Here is a 7,685-nt window from a genome sequence, read left to right on the forward strand (position 1 = left end):
GATCATGGTTGACCTCTGCCCTATTTTTATAGACCCACCTTTGCTCCAGGTCCCCTAATATCTCTGGTTAATGAAAATCTAGCCAGCTTTTAATTTAATGATTAACCCAAAATCAAATGTCATGTAAGGAACTGCAGATGCTGGTTTAAACCGAAGATGGACACAAAATGCTGGAGTAACTCAGCGGGACAGGCAGCATCTCTGGAGAGAATGTCATTGTCATTTCAAAGATCTACCATCTTATGTATCAAGAAATGTTTCCCATTTGTTTGCCTGTTCCTTTCATTTTAACTCGGGGGGGAGAAAGGTTAAAAGAAATGTCCGAGACAATTTTATTCACACAGAGGGTAGCGGGTGCCTGGAACGCACTGCTAGGGGTGGTGGAAGCAGATGTAATAGCGGCGTTTAAGAGGCGTTTAGATACACGGATGTGTTGGGAATGGAGGGTTAAGGAGCACATGCAAGCAAAGGAAATGAGTTTAACTTGGCATCATGTTTGGCCCAGACATCATGGGCTGTTCCTGTTGTACTCTTTTCTCTATGTTTTTTTTTGAGTGAACCTCCTGCTGCCATTGTCTCCAATGAGTATAAATAGCTCATCTTTATTTATTCGCACAGTTTACTTTAGTTTAGAGATACAGTGTGAAAACAGGCCCTTCGGCCCACCGAGTCCGTGCCGACCAGCGATCCCCGCACAATGACACTATCCAACACACACTCGGGACAATTTACAATGTTACCGGAGCCAATCAACCCGCGAACCCGCACGTCTTTGCAGCGGTGGGAGTGAGCCGGAGCACCTGGTGAAAACCCACACGGTCATGGGGAAAACGTGCAAACTCCATACAGACAGCACCCATAGTCACGTAAGGCGACAACTCTACTGCTGCATCAATGTGCCTGCTGCCCCAGTACTATTCAGTATCGTAAAGTCTCTATCAGATTACATTGCAACATTTATAATTCCAGGGAGTGCACTGCAGGTTTGGGTCATCTCATTGTGCGGAGATGTTGCCTGGATCAGAGCAATTCAGTTACAAGGGGAGACTTGGCTAGGTTGGAAATAAAAGGTGCCAGAGAACTAGAAGGTTACACATGTTACACCCTCGTCACAACAGAGGAGCAGTACGCCTAAAGCACTGATGATATAAAAACCTTTCAAGATAATTTCCTTGTTCAATCAGTTCATACTGATTGCAGCAAAATAATTCCAAGCAGCACAGTGGCACAGCGGTGGAGATGCTGCCGTTCAGCGCTAGATAACCCAGGTTTGATCCTAACTACGGGTGCTGTCTGTACGGAGTCTGTACGTTCTTCCCTGAGACCTCGTGGGTTTTCTCCGGGTCTCCAGTTTCCTCCCACATTCCAAACACGTGCAGGTTTGCAGGTTAATTGGCTTCTATAAATTGTCCCTGGTGTGTAAGATAGAACTAGTGTATAGGGTCGGCACGGACTCGGTGGGTCGGCACGGACTAGCTGGTCGGCACGGACTCGGTGGGTTGAAAGGCCTGTTTCCACACCGTATCTCTAAGCTTAACTAAAGTGAACTAGTGTGAGTTGTTGCACTTTGGAAGGTTCCATGTGAGAGGAACAGAGAGAATAGTGAAAACTCTATCTAAACTCTGGCACAAAGACATTGGGCTATCATCAGGTAGAGGATTCGAATGGTGCATTGCCAGATGAAATTCAGTGCAGAGAAGAGTAAAGGGATATATTTTAGCAAGAGAAATGAAGGAAGATATTAGAACCTAAATGGAACTCTAAAGGCGATGTAGGAGTAGCGTAAGCTGAGAGTATTCATTTATACATATTTGAAGGCAGTACAGGTAAACAATGTACTTCATAAACCAAATGGAATCCAGAGCTCCACAGAGACATAGAGGAAGGCAGATAATTCTACAAGTAAGCATGCAGGTACAGCAGGCAGAGAAGAAAGCTAATGGCATGTTGGCCTTCATAAGAGGAGTTGAGTATAGGAACAAAGAGGTCCTTCTGCAGTTGTACAGGGCCCTAGTGAGACCACACCTGGAGTATTGTGTGCAGTTTTGGTCTCCAAATTTAAGGACGGACATTCTTGCTATTGAGGGAATGCAGCGTAGGTTCACACGGTTAATTCCCAGGATGGCGGGACTGTCATATGTTGATAGAATGGAGCGGCTGGGCTTGTATACTCTGGAATTTAGAAGGATGAGAGGATATCTTATTGAAACATGTAAGATTATTAAGGGATTGGACACGCTAGAGGCAGGAAACATGTTTCCGTTGTGAGGGGAATCCAGAACCAGGGGCCACAGTTTAAGAATAAGAGGTAGACCATTTAGAATGGGGATGAGGAAAAACGTTTTCACCCAGAGAGTTGTGAATCTGTGGAATTCTCGGCCTCAGAAGGCACTGGAGGCCAATTCTCTGGATGTTTTCAAGGGAGAGTTAGATAGGGCTCTTAAAGAGTCAGGGGATATGGGGAGAAGGCAGGAACGGGGTAGTGATTGTGGATCATCAGCCATGATCATATAGAATTACGACGCTGGTCGAAGGGCCGAATGGCCTACTGCACCTACTGTCTATTGACTATTGACACAGTGGTGCAGCAGTAGAGTTGCTGCCTCACAGCTCCAGAGACCCGGGTTTGATTCTGACTACGGAGTTTGTACGATATCCCCGTGAACTGCGTGGGTTTTCTCCGGGTGTTCCGGTTTCTTCCCACATCCCACATCCTATACAGGATGTATAGGATAATTGGCTTTGGCAAGAATTGTCCCTGGTGTGTGTGTAGGTAGTGTTGGTGTTCGGGGACCGCTGATCGGCGTGGACTCGGTGGGGGGGAAGGGCCTGTTTCTATGCTGCATCTCTAAACTAAACTAAACTAAACTAAAGCTCAGGCCCCAACTGGCAAACTGTGTCCAATTCACGCACCACACTTGAGGAAGGATCTTGGAAAGGAAACAAAAGGAATTTATCAGCATTGGGATAAAGGATTACTTTTATGTGCTGAGTCTGAAAAAGCTGGGGTTGTCCTTACATCAGGAAAGATGAGGAAGTCTGAGTAATTTAAAATCAGGAAGAGTTTAGATAGAGTGAATAAGAGGGGAACTGATTCCCGTAACTGATTCTATGTTCTTAACCTGAGGACAGAGAAATAAAGTGATTGGAAAAAGAATGCAAGGTCACACGAGGAACAATTTTACACAATGAATGGCCAACACTGAGAAACCACCTGAAAGGACAGGAAACTGATTCATTCGCGCCTTCAAAAAGAGAGCCAATAAAGATTTGAAAGAGCAAAAATTGTAGGTGATTGGGGAAAACAGTGAAAAGAATAAACTGGTTTGTGCTTTGAAAGATCTTGCACAGATTTTGTTTTGCATTCCATGATTCCACAATTCCAATGGGAGGAAACCAGCCAGTCCATTAAGGTTGTTTCACCATCTCAAAGTGTGTGTTAATTCTACTTACTGCTGTGATTCTCTAATCTCTAATCCTTAAATCCGGAGTATAAAAAATCTATCAATATTAGTTTAGTATTTTTTAGTTTGCGACAAAGTGTTTTGAAGAAGGGGGTTACAAGTGTACAACTTGGTTTGTGTGAACATTTGCTTCCTGATATTAACCCTAAATAGTTTACCTGTAATTTCAAGACTGTCACAGTCTTAGTCATACAACACTATTTTCCACAAAAGGAAATATATTCTCTCTCTCTCTCTCTCTCTCTCTCTCTCTCTCAGCTCTCAGCCCTCTCTCTCTCCTCTCTCTCTCTCTCTCTCTCGTCCTCTCTCTCTCTCTCTCTCTCATTCGTCTCGCCCTATCTCTCTCTCTCTCTCTCGCTCTCATCGATCTCTCTCCTCGCTCATCCTCACCCCCTCTCACTCTCTCTCTCTCTCCCCCTCTCTCTCCCTCTCTCTCTTTCTCCATCTGTCTCTCACTCACTCTCTCCCTCGCTCTCTCTCTCTCTCTCCCTTTCACTTTCTCTCTCTCTCCCTCTCTCTCTCTCTCTCTCTCACACACACACTCTCTCTCTCCCCCACTCTCTCTCTCTCTCTCTATATATATATATCCCTCTCTCTCTCCCTCTCTCTCTCTCTCTCTCTCTCTATGTACCTTCTCAATACTTGCCGACTGGCACATTCCAAGCTGCATAAGGATGTGCCAAGAGACACACTGCTGCTCGGTGCAGCCAGCAGTGCAGCCAGCGATGCAGGGGAGCGACTGCAGTCAGGGGTTCTGCAGCCACTTCACACTGAGGGACAGACTCTGGCTAAAAGCCTCTCACACATTTGATGTTTATGTCGCCCAAGGAGGTCACACGAGTAACAGTGGTGCTCTGTACTACACAGAATGTGCTGCACAGAATAACACTGTGAATCTACAGGCACTAGCGGCTCTCTGAATATAATGGTTGCCATGCACTATGTGAAGAAGGGTCACCCGTTCCTTCTCTCCAGAGATGCTGCCTGTCCCGCTGAGTTACTCCAGCATTTTGTGGCTGCCATTGCACTATCTCTGTATTTCTGTGGATACAAGGAACTGCAGTTGCTGGTTTACAAAAAAAAGACACAAATTGCTGGAGTAACTCATCGGGTCAGGCAGCATCTCTGGTGACTATGTATATGTGACATTTCGGGACAGAAGCCTTTTTCAGACTGAAGAACGGCCCCGACCCGAAATGCCACCCTCCCACCCATGTTCTCCAGCTATGCTGCCTGCCTGACCCGTTGAGTTACTCCAACACTTGGTATCTTTCTCTGTATGTCCCTATTTTTTTAGTAGCCAGTTTATTTGTGAAATGTAAGACATCGGCTCTTTTAAGCATTTTGAGTGCATGAACTAGATTTAAGTTCCAGACTCTTCTCAGCAATTTATATTCTTGAACTAGATAACACCTCACCCACGTACAAGCAAGGAATTGCAGAACCAGAATGCAGGGGGCGGTAGAATCGCTGCCTTACAGCGGCAGAGCCCCAGGTTCGATCCTGACTACGGGTGCTGTCTGTACGGAGTTTGTACGTTCTTTCCGTGACAACTTGCATTTTTCTCCGGGTGCACCGGTTTCCTCCCACACTCCAAAGACGTGTAGATTTGTAGGTTAATTGTCTTCAGTAAAAATCGCAACTTGTCTCTAGTGTGTAGGATAGTGTGAGTCGGCGCGAATTCGATGGACCGAAGGGCCTGTTTCTGCGTTGTATCTCACTCTATCTCTAAACTAAATTAAACTAAACGTGATCTATGAAATTTCGTAGCCGTAACGTAAATTTCGTTAAAGTGCAATAAATCTACATTGCTTCTGCTCCAAGGCCAGAGGGCCCAGAAATGAAGGTAGTGTTGTGGATAGAGTGTGAGCAGAGCTATACAAATATCTACCATACCTTCCATGCTCTCTCTGCAGATTAAGGCCAGCATGCCATCGGCTTTTAAACTGTCCCACCCCATAGGAGATTTGGCAATTGTTCGGGATGCATTTTATGGATTTTAATTTCTTTAGGTGGAGACGAGGTAAATGGAAGAGTGAGGCGGTTAACCAGTTTTAAGAAGCGGGGATACATTTTACTTTGCTGACCGAACTGAGGAAGGCAGCAAAACTGTAGAACAAAGGACGGAAGTGCTGTATGTGCCTCCCTGCTATCTCCCTCCAGCAGTCGTGACCTGCAGACTGAGAGGAAGGAGCTGCCTGTGTGGAGGAATTTCCTGTCTCAACTTAATGAGCTAAAAGTGGTTCAATGGAAAAAAAGAGTTAAAGAGTATACCGTCGACTGTTTCTGTCACATGTAGGTCAGGTGAGTTCTGGCTGGATGTCGAAAATGGTCACTCAACCATGATTCCGTTACCCCATATTCTCTTGAATGTCATCTTCCAGACAAGGGGCAAACCAGTACGATTCACCCCAGCCTTTAGGCTCCAGCCTGGAGTGACAGTGGATATACTTTGCAGACAGGCAGGGAGGTGAAGTACAGGACACGTTCCCACAACTCTTCATAATGAGTCGCACGTTGTCATTTAGAAGATAATATTTTAAACATTCACCCTCAAGGACAAAAGCCACTCTTAAAGGGAACAAACTGTGCGAATGGGACTGCTGTTCCTGAATATGCTTCCTTTGATCCAGCTTGAGACTATAGACATTGGACTTGAGAGAAACTGCGCGGAAACAGGACCACCAGCCCACCGAGGCCGCAATGACAAGCAATCGCCCTGTACACTAGCATTGTCTTACACACGAGGGACAATTTACAGTTTTACCAAAGTCGATTAAGCTACAAACCTGTACGTCTTTGGAGTGTGGGAGGGAGGCAGAGCACCCGGAGAAAACCTACATGGTCACATGGAGAACGCGCAAACTCAGTACAGACAGCACCCGTAGTCAGGATGCACACGCACGCACACACACACACACACACACACACACACACACACTCCCACACACACACACACACACACTCCCACACACACACACACACACACACTCACACACACTCCCACACACACACACACACACACTCACACACACACACACACACACACACACACACACACACACACACATATATATACACTTACACGCACACACACACATATACACCCACACACACACATACACAAACACACACACACACACGCACACACACACATATACACATGCACACACAAACACCTATACACATACACAAACACACACATACACACACGCACACATACACACATACATAGACACACACAAAAACACACACACACACACTGACAATGGGGGAGCACAGTGACTGACAACAAGAGGTGAATACCTGCTGAGAAACAAGAGAGGGAAAGGTGGAATCACCCGTTATGAATAATATACGTGAGGCACAAGTAACTGCTGACGCTGGAATCGTGAGAAAAACAACTACATCTGGTGGAACTCATCAGTCAGGCAGCGTCTAGGGTAAGGGGTAAGGGGGGGGGGGCGGTGAATAGACAGATGATGTTTTGAGTCAGGACCCTTCTTCAGAAAAATATACTTGCTGAAGAACAGACAGTGGGGTCACAAAGGACGATGGATGCCGGACTCTTGCATCGAACACAAGATGCTGGGTGTAAGTGAGCGGGTCATGCAGCATCTCTGGACGACGTGGATCGGTGATGTGTCGAGTCTTTCCACCGACGGGACAGCACAAACCAAACAGGTTTTCACTGTAACTGCACGTGGCAATAAACTAAACTGTGCTAAACAAAACAGTTGAAAAGAAGTTTATCAAATGACTTGGGCTTATTCTGATTAGCAGGACATGAACAATTTGAGCAGTGTTGTTGAGCTGATCTAACTCCATCACTGGGATGTAAGCATAAGCTCCCAGTGCGCTATGGAGATGAACCCCTTCAGAGGCAAGGTATCGATTTAATTTACACCTCCTCCCTCCACTCAGTGCCCTTTTCACATTTTCACAACGCTATCTCAGCTCACCATCAAATACTTGCACAACTAAATCAAAAGCTCACCTCTCAATGGAAAATGCAATCTGACCATCAGTCTGAAAAGGGCTTTCAGCTGGTGGGGACAATTATGTGTCTTTTCTAAGTTAAAACTCCCACTGAATTTTTAAGGAGAAGCTGGATGCTGCTTCCCCTATCCAGAGGCTCTGATGCAGGACTGCAAAGAAGATGAGCACTATCTATATTACTCTAAACCAGAGCATTAAAATTGCCCAGCGCACTAGTAAGAA

This window comes from Amblyraja radiata, chromosome 32, assembly GCF_010909765.2.
Source record: "Amblyraja radiata isolate CabotCenter1 chromosome 32, sAmbRad1.1.pri, whole genome shotgun sequence".
Taxonomy (NCBI): domain Eukaryota; kingdom Metazoa; phylum Chordata; class Chondrichthyes; order Rajiformes; family Rajidae; genus Amblyraja; species Amblyraja radiata.